We start from the raw sequence: 14,719 nt of genomic DNA on the forward strand, positions 1-14,719 counted from the left end.
TAAGAATGTAGGACATGATAGCCGGAGGTTATTAATTTGCATGTACATAGTGACACTATAAATGCAACAATCCAGTATTCATTTCACATCTGCACAAGCACACTTCCAGGAGTCATTGGATAACAATCACCAGTGGCGACCTTGGCCAATTTTTTTTTAACAAACTGAGCAATTGTAATACCCTCACATTTCTCCAGTTGAGATCCACAAACTCTGTACAGATTAGTGATCAAACCTGGTACCTTCTTGCCCTATGTGGATAAGCAGCTGGCTGGTTTGCGTTGATGATCCACCAAGATGAAAAGCACATCCATGAAAATAAAATAAAATTTTAAAATGACAGAATGAAAAGTGTAAATGAGGGCTCTCTGAAATGAATCTCAACAACATTCTCTAACCTTCCACTTTACCCAGATGCACTTAACAAAATGAATCATTTGCTTTGGTTAAATATTCCATAATATTTAATTCTATCAGTAGTGGCATGACACACAGGAGCAATCAAACTTTTCATGTAAATATCATGTAAAACAGTCATATCATCAATAATAATTTCTAAAAAGACAATCTAAAAACGAAAGACAAATATTTAGCTATGATTTATTTAGGATGATTTATTTGACTACTAATTATGCACTGCTTTACGTTATATCTTTTGTTGATTCCTTCTACTTCTGCCATTTGTCTATTCACTAGTTAAATCAGCTCTCAATGCTCCTGATATCATTAAGGTAGAAGTAATTGCAAAAACAAAATCCTGCTGTTAGGGAAGAAAGCGGGAAGGGTGCAGAAAACTACTTTGAGTTTGATTTGTTTGTTCTGAGAGGGTTTGGCTGCTGTGACCTTTGCCCTGTGGGGGAAGGGCTGTATTTTAGAGGGAACAACAGTTTGTCTTTTTCCATGACGTAAATGCTCACTACCTTGTGAGGTAAAACCTTTAAACTAGAAATAGACTTTTGTACTTGTCTGTGCTTGCCACTTTACCCCACTGCAAAATCAGTGCCATGTGAAGGAAATTAAACTAAGGAATACAAAGTATAAAGAAAATGGAATTCTGTATTTTGTCAGTAGCTTTGAAAGGTGTAGAATTTATAAACAAAAACCTCTAAATGTATTTTGTTTGCTGAGGGGTTTCACATATAAGCACAACTGTTAAAACATACAACTTGTTAATGACAGTAAATAACACAGTAATAGCATTTTTAATGTAGAAAACATTCTCAATAGCTTTACATTTGAAGTTCAGATTGGAGATAGCCAACAGCTAACTGTTAAGGAGATAGATTTTTCTGGGGACTTGTAATGATGAATAGTGTATGTAATGGGCTGCCGGATAGAGGATAGGTCAGTAATGTGAGTTGTGGGAGCCAGGATAGCTGTCATACATAGTTTCAGAAGGGGCAAGAAACATAGGGAGCAGAACTTCGAAAAGCAGAAAGTATGAATAAGGACAAAGAGGGAAAAACAAAGATGGTTGAGGGGGTGGGGTTGTAGATGGAAAGTTAGGGAGGATGAAGACTTCTGAAGTTGATTTTGAAATCAAAATTAGGAGAATCTGGGATCCAACAAACAGCTGCTGTCATAGGATTGATACCTGCTGGAATATAATATAGTGGTAAAGGTACAACTTTAGTTCCAATTTAAATTGAGTGGAGCTCATGGACAGGACCTTTCAAGACTCTAGTGTGTAAAATAATGAAAGATTTTGTTGCAGTGGTGTAACTGAAATGGATATTTTCAATATTTCTAGGATGTAAGTAAGTAGTCTTGGGTGATTAACTGGATGAATAAATAATGCTCAATTTGACTACCACTGAGGTTGAGTGGTGTGAGTTATGTTCAAAGAGGTATATGGGAATGGGGTTTTGGGTTACAGCACAAAATTCGTGATGCAGCTGATTGAAAAGATTCCAATCTGTTACTGACCTGCAAGAAGTTCTATTTCCTATACCATGTATCAGAGCAAATCACAATTCACTGAATCAAGAAGGATGATTGTTGAGAAAGTTTAGCTGGATATCATTTGCAAAATCGTGAAAGTTGACCTATACTTTGAGGACACTGGAGGTGGCAGTGCAGATGCAGAAATGGAAATATTTATAAAATATGTACTGGTTTTGTTAGAAAAGAAAGGACTGGAGCAATGAAGGGTAGGAACTTGGGGGTAGTGGAAGGAGTTGTCATGGTCAACCACACAGAGCATTGCAGAGGTCAAAGAGAGGTAATGCACTGTACTCCCATTCACAAAAATTGGAAAGACAGTAATGCAAAGCAAAATGTTATGCTTCCTATGTTGTCTAGTTTATAGATACTGAAGGACAAGTAACGTTTCTGAAGTAGTTTTGTGTTTATCTTTTAGGACACTAGAACTGACTTATCAGATGACCAATGGCTGACCTTAATAACGTAGCAAAATCAGAAAATAGTAAAACATGTTTATAATTGAAATATATTATAAAGTCTTACACATCTTTAAAATAATTACATTGTATTTATCAGCTGGAGCTACATTTGTGCTTATACAAGTTTAATATAAGCGTGAAACAATTTTAGCTTTTCATCAATCTGAAAGGAACTATTTCTATCTACATATGGGGGAAAGTGAAGTATGGCTTCTTGGAACAGGTCAGACTAATTTTGCTTGGGTTCGAGTCCATTTTGTGTCAGACTCTTGTGCAATTATTAAATCTAGTTTGCAAAGTACAGTGGGTTTGTTGGACTTCATTGACATTTTGTAAACCAACTGACCTTATCAATAAGAGTAACATTAAAATCCTTCATTTGTAACTTTTGGAGAGCTTTGTGCATGCACTGTAACTATAACTACTGATCTCAGACTGGTAGCTGCAGCGATAGTGCTGTCAAAATATCTTTCTGTGTGAAGTAAATTTTGAAAATGACTACATAGACAAAAATAGTCTTAAGAAAATTTCATGATTGTGTTTTGGATTTAGCCAGCGCTTAAACTTTAACCACTTTTTTTTGTGTTCATTGATCAAAAACGATGGTTTATTTAAACGAATGACAAAGTGTACACATGAAATCCTATAGCATTTGAAGGCGTAATGCACAGATGCATAAAGAAGACAAACATCCTATGTTTAGAGAGGATACTGATTCTTGATAGATAGCTGTAGGCTGTGCAGATGGAAAGCAGTGCATGTTCATTCAGTGTGAGCATCAATGATGTTTCTTCAGGCATTTCATGGCACTTGGGCAGCTGGTGGGGATGTGATGCTTCCTTGATCCATTTTCAGTTCTTTATTCCCTTAATTATATTTTAATTTTAACAGTAACATTAACTAAATAACTAGCCTGGAGCAAAGTGAGGGAACAAAATTAAAATTAATGGAGACAACATAATTGACTCCTTTTAAGCTTCAATTGTGCACACTAATCTAAAGCTCTTTTATTTTCAAGGTAACTAATTCCAAGACAATTCTTTTGATTATGTTATCAGTAATTAATGTTTAAATATAAAACAATTTAACAATAATTCCACCTACTCTATTTATCAACTTAAATGGTGTACTGCTGATGAATCTGTTTAAAAGTGAAAAGAAAATTTCAACTAGTCCCTAATATTGGCAGTTCTTCTGACTTGAAATTACTATGATGGGGTTTTTAGCAGTGCTGTGGATGTACTTACATCACATGGTCAGCAAAGATTAACCACTTTGCTTCCTAATAAAAACAATTGAGACAGTGTCCATGCTAAAGACTGTTTTATCGCTCATTTGTAAAGTTTTTGTTGTTCTCGTTGGAAGATTATAGTTCCATATGTATGATAAACTCATGATCATGGCTGATCAGACTGTGACCTCCACTTTCCCATCTCAATCCTATAATCTTTGATTCCCTTGTCCTGTAACAATAACATCTAAATTTAAAATCTAAATCTTTTGAAAATCTATATAACTCATTCCTGAATAAATTTAAGGACTCAGCCTTCACTGTCTTCTGACTTGTTTGATAATTTGGTCTCAGAACATTGTATTGAAATTTACTGAATACACATGGTCGATGTTTGGCCAGGAGGGGCACAATTAAAGATCTCAGAAAGATAGAGACAAAAAGACGAATGGGGGAAATATTCAATTTCCCAAAATTCAAGCAATTTTTGCTTATATTTCAGACTTTCAGTATTTTGGCTTTGTGTTGGGAGTAATTCATTTTGGAAGAAAAAAATAAAAAAAAACAATTGCTAAATAGAAATGTACTGAAGGGTATCGATGAACAGAGAGCACAGGATATACTTTGGCTGGGGGACTTCAATGTTAATTGCCAACTGTGCTCAACAGCATTACTGCTGACCAAACTTGTTCCTCGATCTACCTTTGAAGTGCATATTCATGATGACACTAGTAGGAGTTATCACTACACAGTGCTTGTGGAGATGAAGTCCCCTCTCACAGATTTCAAAAATATCTAGCAGCACAAAATGGGCATCCAACACATGATGGGTTGTCAGTCATTAGAAGCAGCAGAAGTGGATGCAATCACAACCTACAACCTCATTGCCTGACATATCTCCCAGTCTACCATTACTACCATGCTAGAAGAACAAAGAAAGGCAAAATATTCCAGATGCTGAAAATTTTAAAGAAAAGCAGAAACTCCGTATATCTGGTAGCTTCTGTGGAGAGAGAATTAGAGTTAGTGTTTCAAGTCCAATATCACTCTATGCCAGGTCTGATATTTATAACTCTGCTTTCTTTGCTGTTTTGAAGAAGGGTCACTGGACCCAAAATGTTCACTCTGCTTTCTCTCCACAAATACTACCAGACTTGCTGAGTATCTTCATCAATTTCTGTTCTTGTTTGATATTTATACGGTTATGATCAAATTAAGGACAAATCCTTTGACCTGACCACAAGTTTAGAAAGTTTGATGTTGCCCTGAGTTCAATAGATAATGATTTCAAATGAGCAAAACGGATGGAAGGAACATTGTATCAGAAAATTTGAAGCGTTTTTTAAAATAAACCTGTCCAAAGAGGTCATTACACACCTCTGGAGCAACGTGGAACTTGAACCGAGGCTTCTTAGCTCAGAGGTAGGGATATGACCACTGCATCTCAAAAGACTCTCCAAGCTTCTTTTGATTTTGGCTGATTCATTATAATTGGGTTTAAAAGGACAGCTACCAAATCACCATTAGAACAAATGATACAAATAAAATCTGTGAAGTAATCATACCTATAAGCATATAAACATTTGGACGAGGAGACATAGACCATCTAGCACCTCGAACCTGCTTCGCCATTCAATATATTGGCTCATATGTTGTAATCTCAACTCCACATTTCCAGTTACCTTTGATAACCTTTCAGTTTCTTGCTTAACATGAATCTATCTACCTTAAAAAATTCTTATATGCTGTTTGCACTGGCTTTTGAGGAAGACTGTGCTAGAGACTCAAAACCCTCCAAGAGAATAAAATGTACCTAATTTTTGTTGAAATAAATTACCCCATATTTAAACTATGATCCCGAGTTCAGATTCTACCCCAAGAGGCAAGTCCTATCCATATTCATTCTGTCAAGATTCCTCAGGGTTTCAAATGTCATCTTTAATACTTTTAAACTTCAATTGGTACAAGGATAACTTATCCAACCTTTGTTAGAAGACAACCTGCACATTCCTGTATTTGTGTAGTAAACCATCTCTGAACTGCTTCTAACACATTCATATCATTCATTGAATAAAGAGACCACATCTGGAGTATTATATATAGTATTGGTCTCTTTATTTAAGGACATTTGTAAATACTTTATGCCTACTCTATATTCATCTTGGATGAGACCAGCACTATGCACAATACTTCAGATATGGTGTCACCAATGTCTTTTCTAACTGAAGCATAACTTCCCTATCATAGTATTTAATTCTTCTAGCACTAAATAATAACATTCTATCAGCTTTCTTCATACTTGCTTTCACTGTATCCCTCTACATCTCAAAGCTATGCAATATGTGAATATTTGGATAATATGGTACTTTGTTTGTTTTTCTACCAAAATAGACAGTTCCATATTTTTCTCCATTATATTCCATGTAAACACCATTGCCCACCCACTTAACCTATCTGTATTTGTTTGTTGTTATAAAATCATGAGGAGCATGCATAGGATAAACAGACAAAGTCACTTCTCTAGGGTGGGGGATTCCAGAGCTAGAGGGCATAGGTTTAGGGTGAGAGGGGAAAGATATAAAAGAGACCTAAGGGGCAACCTTTTCATGCAGAGTATGGAATGAGCTGCCAGAGGAAGTGGTGGAGGCTAGTAAGATTGCAACATTTAAAAGGCTTCTGGATGGGTATATGAATAGGAAGGGTTTAGAGGGATATGGGCCAAGTGCTGGCAAATGGGACTAGATTAGATTAGAATATCTGGTCGGCATGGACGAGTTGGACCAAAGGGTCTGTTTCCATGCTGTACATCTCTATGACTGTATTTTCACTGAAATAGGCATTTAAGTAACTCGCCCGCAGTTTCTTTCTTTCTGTTTCCCTGCCATTTTGTGTAAAGGAGTTACATTTATTATTTCCAATGTAATGAAATCTTCCTGAATCTAGGGAATGTTGAAAAATTAAAGCCAATACGTCAATTATCTTGCTTACCATTTTTTTAAGTCCATAGGATGAAGTTCATCAGGATTCAAGGACTTCTGTTTCGAGTTTCCACATTTATCTCAATAATCACTTCCCTCATGATTGTAATTTTCCTGTGTTCTTCCTTGTTCTGTTCCACTTCTTGATTTACAGCTGTTTCTTGGATGCTAATTGAATTCTTTGTTATGAAGATCAATGCGCGTAACTGTTTTATTCACCTGTCATGACCTTATTTTCCATTATTAAGTCCCCAAACTCACTTTATGCAGGACCCATACTCACTTTGTTAAAATTTCTTTTTAAAAATACTTAAGAAATCTTACTATCTCTTTTAATATTTTAGATGGCCTTCTGTCATGCTCTAATTTCCCCCTCCTTATTAATTTTTTTGATGAAAGGTGATATATCTTATCAAAGCTGTTTATCTTGAATAAAGACAACCATGAAAATGACTAAAGTAAAAGGATTACACCATTTATACTGCATGACAGTAGAGTGCTGATTTGCAAATTGACTATGATTGTTGGAGGGATAGCCATGGAGAATGCACTAGTTAATGATAACTGACAGTCAACTGCTAAGCCTTGTTACATTTTAAACAAGACAGCTAGACTCTGAATGATCAAGGCATTAGCCTGAGAAATTAACTAGGGAATGGTTGTCACCTATTCTGTTACATTAATACAATCAAGGTGTGTCTATATTCTTTCTCATTGCAAAGAACAAAGCTAATCTCATTCCTAAACTAATAACAAACAAATAATAACAAAAAGTAATTTGTGGACCGATTCTCTAGTCAAGTCAGTATAGATATTCGCGAATCAAGTCAGTATGTCATGACTTTCCCCAGAGGCAATTTTAAACAAGTCTTGAATGTTCTTGGTCAGACAATCCAGATCATATAATTTGCTTTCTCACATTAGATATGTCTTAACAGAGAAATAATAATGATTTTAGTCTGTGAGACATAAGTCAAAGTCTGTCTTTTTTTTTGCAAGTTTTTTTTCTGGACTACCTTTTCTTGCTTCAGAAGATTGAATGTGGATCTTTCCTGTGGCCTTCACTAAAACTGCTTGAGACTGATTGTTAGGAGTCTATCAATGTTGGCTGGGCATGATTCTTTTGTGTATATTTTGTTCCTGTGAGAAGTATATAACTTCTGCTCAACATTTAACCACAAAAATGTAGTCGAGATTGGTGAGTCAAGAAATGGTTGCAAACTCATATTACTTCCTCACGCCACCCTGCACTCACTGAAGCAGGCTTGTGCTACATTATTGCTGTTTCCAAACCTTTTAGGATTTTTGTAATGAAATCCTTATTCTACTTCATAAACATGCCTTTATATGAAAGAATAAATGTAATATTGTTGAATATGTGGAACTCTTAAAGCAATTTTTGACAAATGTTTTCAAGATAATTGTGTTGCTTTACTGCATATGGTGTTTATCTAACTTTTTTCATAATGTACAGAAAACCATCAACTTGGCAATCTTCTTTATGGGAGACATTACAAATGGTTTTAGTGGTTTAAAAAAAGTTCTGTGTAAGCTCATATGACATAAAGCATGGTGTATGTGGGGAAATGTAAATATTTTACATCTCTTTCATGAAAAAGATTCTGTTTTTGAGTGGGAGAAAGTGAGGACTGCAGATGCTGGAGATCAGAGCTGAAAAATGTGTTGCTGAAAAAGTGCAGCAGGTCAGGCAGCATCAAAAGGAGCAGGAGAATCGACATTTCGGGCATAAGCCTTTCTGTTATTGAGTGACCAATAACGTTAACCTAAACCAGAATTTTATTTTAATTCCATCCCACAAGTAAAGGGATAGATAATATTGTGACCAAACAAATTTTGTGCAGTTAGCCATGAAGGAAATTTAAAGGTTTAATTGATAATGCATTTTCTGTCAACAAAAAGATAAGCTTCTTACATTTGTAGACTTATACTTGAATATATGTTTTAAAATAAACCACCTTCTTAACAGCTGCTTAGAAAAAAGTAGTTTCATATAAATATAGGCTTCTGGAGCTGCCTCTCAAAAGGTCAGAGAATAGATTTGTTCTGTGATGTACAGCTGGATGCCCTTCACAATAGTGAGTCTGTGTGACATGTAACACACAAGAAAGAATTGCACAAATGGTTCATATATGATTAACTCAGGCACCCGAGTCTCTGCTTAATTTAGGATTTTTCAGTTTAGAGTTTGTGTTACCATTTATGCAGATACAAATCTTGTGCTTCAGAATTGATGCCAACTGTTTACCGTGAACACTTCACTCTGTGTAAGACAGAGTTAAGTGCTGTATTGTAATTGTGTCTTTGTATTCATAAATACAATTGTATTAATTAATGCTTCTCTCACATTTGAATATAGGTGTATATTATACTTACCTAATACCTGACCAATTGTTCTATTTTGCTTGAATAAATCTAATGCAAAGAAATAAATGGCTGTTGGTAACTTGTTTTTCAAAGAAGGAGCAACTGAAAGAGCAAAAGATTTATCCAATTCAGGTGGCACCAAGTTACATAGCTGTTAACATGCTACTTAGCTTGAATCTCCAGAGGCATTGGTCATCTGTTGCATCTAAGTAATTGAGGAATGACAAGTATATCTTTTCAAAAGGATAAGATCTAATATTGTGTCTTCTCATTCATCATTGTCAGTGTCCATTCATACTGTTCCTCTGGCAGCAAAATGTAAACATTATTTACATAATATTTTGTATTGTTACAAACTAACTGAAGATCCATAGCCATATATTAGTACTAAACATTTAGATTCAAGTTTAATTTTGAATTGTTTGTACTCTAAAAGCTTTGTAATGTTAATAAAAAGGCACCTTATTCAATTTAATTAGATTTACTGCATTAATAGGCTCAATTGGCAACTTTTGCCTCTGTGGTAAACATTCATCATAAGTTGAAACCATATTAGAAAATAAAATTTGGTTTGAATGTCATATGATCACACAGTCATCTTAAGTTTGACATTTTCAATTCAGCTCTTAGTATTAAGTCACAGATACTTGGAAAGTACATTCTTAAAATATAATTGCTTTTTCTGACTAGTTCTTGGAGTAACTGGCAAATAAATGCTGCTGTACTGCAACTGTGGGATTGGGAGCCTGAGGACAAATGTTGCTTTTGAAAAATCTGAAAGGCAGCTTAGATACTAAATTATAGCCTCCAGTCTTTCTCTTCTAAGACTACATAGTGTTGATTGTTTAGGTGAACCTGGGAAACAAAGTGCACAGCTTCACTGAAAGTTACATTTCAGGAGATTACAAACATTCATGGTGTCAGTGGAAATATTGAAGGGTGAAAAGGGAACAAAACAATTGTCACCTATCAAATTTGTGTTTAAGAACAGAGGAAAAGTTGGGTTTTGTGTTTGCATTCTAATGAGAAACTCCACCAGTATATCCTAACTGAAGATTTTTTTTGGATAGTTGCACCAGATGTGATATCAACTGAAATATTCACATGCATTGCAAATTTATACTGCACAGAACACACCTATTTAAGGATGTTGAACACAAATTAGGATAGGGACCTTGATTACATTCCATTTTATATTTACGTAACAGTATCAATTATTTACACTTGCTGTAAATTGGGCCAATTGTAATTGTTGGATTATATTGCTATTTTCAAAAACAAGTTTTGTGTCTGGTAATTTTAAATTCAGAAATAATAAATTTTGTCTATCACAATAACACAGGGCAGCAGGTCATTGAAGTACAAAGGTTTTGATGAGGTCGTAAATTTAATTTCTGCATTTGCAGAATGTGATTATGGGCGAACCTGCATGACTTCACATTTATTAGCCAAAATAAGCCAGAGAAAATTACATTACAATTATAAAATACTTTTACTTATAAATGAATGGAAAAATTTGTTTTAATTAAAATTTATATGTAAAATAATGAAAAAGAAGTTCTTCACATTTCCATATTCATCGTCATCTAATTTATGGACAAGTTTTTTGCTGCATACCAAATGTAAAAAAAATGCATGTTAAAGATTACAGTTAAGTTAGTTGACAGAAGCTTTGTATCAGATAGTTACTTAGTTCCTATTTTCATAGTCATGAATCTCATAAATGTGATCATTTGTGCTGAGTTGCACTTACATGGCTACTGATAACTTCACAGTCCCTTGTCTTTGTGAACATTCGTCATGCATTATCCTGGACATTGGGTGCTGGGAAGTTATTTCACCCTGGGGGGGGCATTACAACTGAGCCTAATCCTGCTGTCACTCAATGTCCATTCACATAGTACTTTCTACTGAGGGTAACTGATGTCAACTGGAGGCAGAAACTTGAGCTGGTCTTTTTTCCTTTCCCCCAGGACACTGAGGCTCATTGTTTTTCAAAAGTTCATTGTGAGCCTTGGAGTGAGTTATTAATTATTTCTAAAATTCAAAGAGTGACATTTGAACAGGGGTCAAAACTTCTTGTTGCACCATTGAATTTAAAAGTTGTGGGCATACTCCAAACTGCATCTAGGCACTTCCTACTGGCTATGTGAAGAACTGCACGCTCTAACACCTGGAAGCAGAACACCTGACAGTAAAATACTGTTTCATGTGAAGGGAGAAGAACATATCACAGCATATGATGAACAACAATACAAAACTAATTGAAAAGCAGTTTAAATGGATCAAGGGGAAAGAATTTCTGTGCTACTTCAATGAGTGAACTCTCCATTCAATATACAGAAGGGGATAGATGGGACTTTGTCAGGGTACCTGATGTGCAATCACCAAATTATAACTGCAGCAACAATGTATGCAATTTTCAGACAGTTTCTGCATACCTACAAATAACTACAGAAGATTTTAGAAACATACAAAAATACAATATCTGAAAACAGAATGTAACATTTTGATTTGGTCAGTAAGATTTCCATTTGTATAGGGTCTTTCACTATATATAATGCCCTAAGGCATATTGCAACTTGTTGTTCTTAAATTTTAGTTATTGTTCGCATCCAGACATTCAACAGCCAATTTGTACTGAGCAAGCTCACCAAGCAGCAATACGCTAAAAACCAGATCATCTATTCTTCAATGGTGTTTGAGGGTTGCAAATTGGTCAGGACAATATTATACTTTTATTCAGTTCCAAAATACTAGCTTTTTTATTTGCAGAGCCTGACTTGCTGTATATTTTTTGTTTTAAGATATTAGTAAAGAAATTTTGCAAATCTGAACATTTATTTAAAATTATTCCAAAATGTTTTACCTTGTTTCAGCTGTTGAATTTCTTCTCACAATTTATATTAATTTAAAATCATATTTTACATGTTTGCAGACTCGTGTCACACCGAACTCCTGCCAAGTTATTTGGAATGTAAGAGAGATGCCTGCCTGTAAAGGTAGCATAGGGGTCATATCAGTATACTCGTTATCTAGAGAGTCAGTCGAAGATATGAGAGTTGGTATTGGCCCAAATCCCACAATGGCAGCTGGTGGAATTTAAGTTCAATTCATTAGTCTGTAAAAAGAAAATTCTCAGTAACTGTGCCATAAATCCATCTGGTTCACTAATGTCTATCAGGGCTGGAAATCTGCTATCATTATCTGGTCTGACCTCTTTATGACACCAGATCCAAAAGTAGCTGCTCAGTTCAAGTGCACTTAGGGATAAGGAACAAATGCTGACCTAAAGACAAATGAAAATTTGCGCAGACAAAGAAATGTAAACCAGGTAGAATCTGTATATAGAAAAATACTTACAGTGTGCGCCCTCTACAGGAACTCAATTCATCTCAGTAAGGATGCATAATCATACTGTTAAATGGAACTTCAAACTTAATAGCACTTTTAAATTGTCAATGTGAAATTTTCTAGATTAAAATATTTATTGTGTTAGTTTAACAGGACACTGTGTATCAGATTGCGTTGGGTTTATTTCATTTTAAATGAAATTAAAATTAAGTAATATTAGTTATTTTTAACTGTGCTATGAGACCTGCATTAAGAATTCTGTGTGGATTGACTAATGACTCAGTTTTGATTTCTTAATGTGGGTAAATAAGATCTGAAGTAGTGCTGGAGAAATCCAGGAGGTCTGGCAGCATCTGTTTAAAGGGAAGCAGAATTAATGCTTCAGGTCTGATATGATTCTACTTTGAAGGACTCAAAACACTGTATCCCTCTTTCCAGATGCTGCCAGACTTGCTGAGTTTCTCCAGCATTTTCTGTTTTTATTTCAAATCTCTAGCATCCGCAGTCCTTCACTTTTATTTGAATAAGATATAACTGCTTTGTGAAATAGCAAGATAATATTATCCCAGGGAGTTGATACAATTTGAGGGGATTTAGGAAAGAAAGAGATTAGCATGTGCTGGAGTTGTAGCTGTATCAAGGGAAGGTTACCCTCCCCCACTGGTTTGACCATTAACTAGTTTTTTTAAGCTCTCAGAATCATAGTAAGGACTTGATTTGTAAAGGTCAAAGGTTTCTGTTAATGTTGCCTTTTGTAAGGCCAGTCATACTGTAAAAAAAACTGCAACCATAGGAATAATAGTATATTACTGAATCACCAGATTTGAAAGTAGGATTTTTCTTTCATTTCCAGCTTTGAACATTTGTTTTCCTGATTAAGGAAAGATTGTGTGGCCCAGGACCAAACCAGTGAAAGATACAATATCTTTTTTTTGGAAAATTATTTAGCCTTTATAATAGAAAAACACTTCACCAATACTTACTTTTTGCAAGTGAGTAACAACCAAATGGTTTCAGCAAGATTTCTGAGTACTAACTATTTAACAGATCTTTATTTCATCTTTGAAACAACTGTGATATGTAGGATAGGTTTCTTTACTTGAAACTTTGTAATACTTACCTTTGTAAATCAGAATTGGAAGCTTGAATGGCTAAAAAATAATTTTATGGCTTAACATGTTTTGTGATCAGTAAAGGGCAGTATACTTAATTTCCTTTGATCAAATTTAAAATGCTGCATTTGCTTTACATGTCACTTCAGTAAGAATTTGTCAGGTAATATCTTTAGAGCCATTTTATTAATGCTTAATTGAAAATGCTATGAAGCATTACCTTCTGTTAATGTGTTTTTCTTTGTTACGATTTCAATGTCTCAATTGTTCTATCTAAAATGAATATAAGACTAGACAGGAGGTTCTTCAGTGTAGTATTGCATTGTGATTTCTCAGCTGTTCATTAATTCGGTCCCATTCTAAGCTATTTCCTTTATTTATCGAGGATGCAAAGACAAAGTAACAATTTGAACAAAACAATTGGTTTATTGATCTAAGGCAATTCTTAGCTAAAGTAATTAACAATTGATAAAGGGAGGAACACATGAGTAAGATAAACCGATGTTGCAGAATGGAATGACTCAGGTTTCAGTCCATTATTCCCTCACAGCTAATTCCTAATCTCAACTACGCTGCCTGGGTATCAGGTGCTTTGTCACAAAAGAAAGAAAAAGCGAATCAGTGATGAAGTCACACGGGCTAATCTTCTAATGACCGATAGATGGGCTGCTGGTGGGGGTGGTGCATGTACCTAAAAAGTGGAAGAGTGGTGGGTGCAGGGTGGATGTTGCAAATACTGAAGGTATTAAAAATACACAAACATGTCTGTAGAATTGTTTAATATTTAGTAACAGTGTGACTTCATTGTGCCTAGAAAAGGTATAAATTCCCCTCTGTATATGCAGACTGTTTCATAAGATTTAAATGTTAGCTTCTGTTGTCTTGTTGTAATTAGAGAGAAAAAAAACCTGAAATTCTCTAGATATGTTCAGGTTTCCATTATGAGATTATGCAGACTAGTAAATTAATTGTGGAGGTGCCAGTGTTGGACTGGGGTAAACAAGGTCTGAAGTTACATGAAACCAGGTTATAGTCCAATAGGTTTAAATGTGACTTCTGACATAGGAGTAAACAGCTCTGTTCCTTATTGCTAGCAAAGTAAACAAAATGGAGGTCTAAGTAAAAATGAAACATGTTGGCAACAAGTCCATCTCTCGTTCCTCTGAATACCAATGAAACAATTCTGATTTGTGGAACTTTTAAAATTATGGAACAATGCTTAAAATCTATATTTTGATTGTTAACACAATCTGGGCC

Source organism: Chiloscyllium punctatum, chromosome 3 (genome assembly GCF_047496795.1).
Source record: "Chiloscyllium punctatum isolate Juve2018m chromosome 3, sChiPun1.3, whole genome shotgun sequence".
NCBI lineage: Eukaryota > Metazoa > Chordata > Chondrichthyes > Orectolobiformes > Hemiscylliidae > Chiloscyllium > Chiloscyllium punctatum.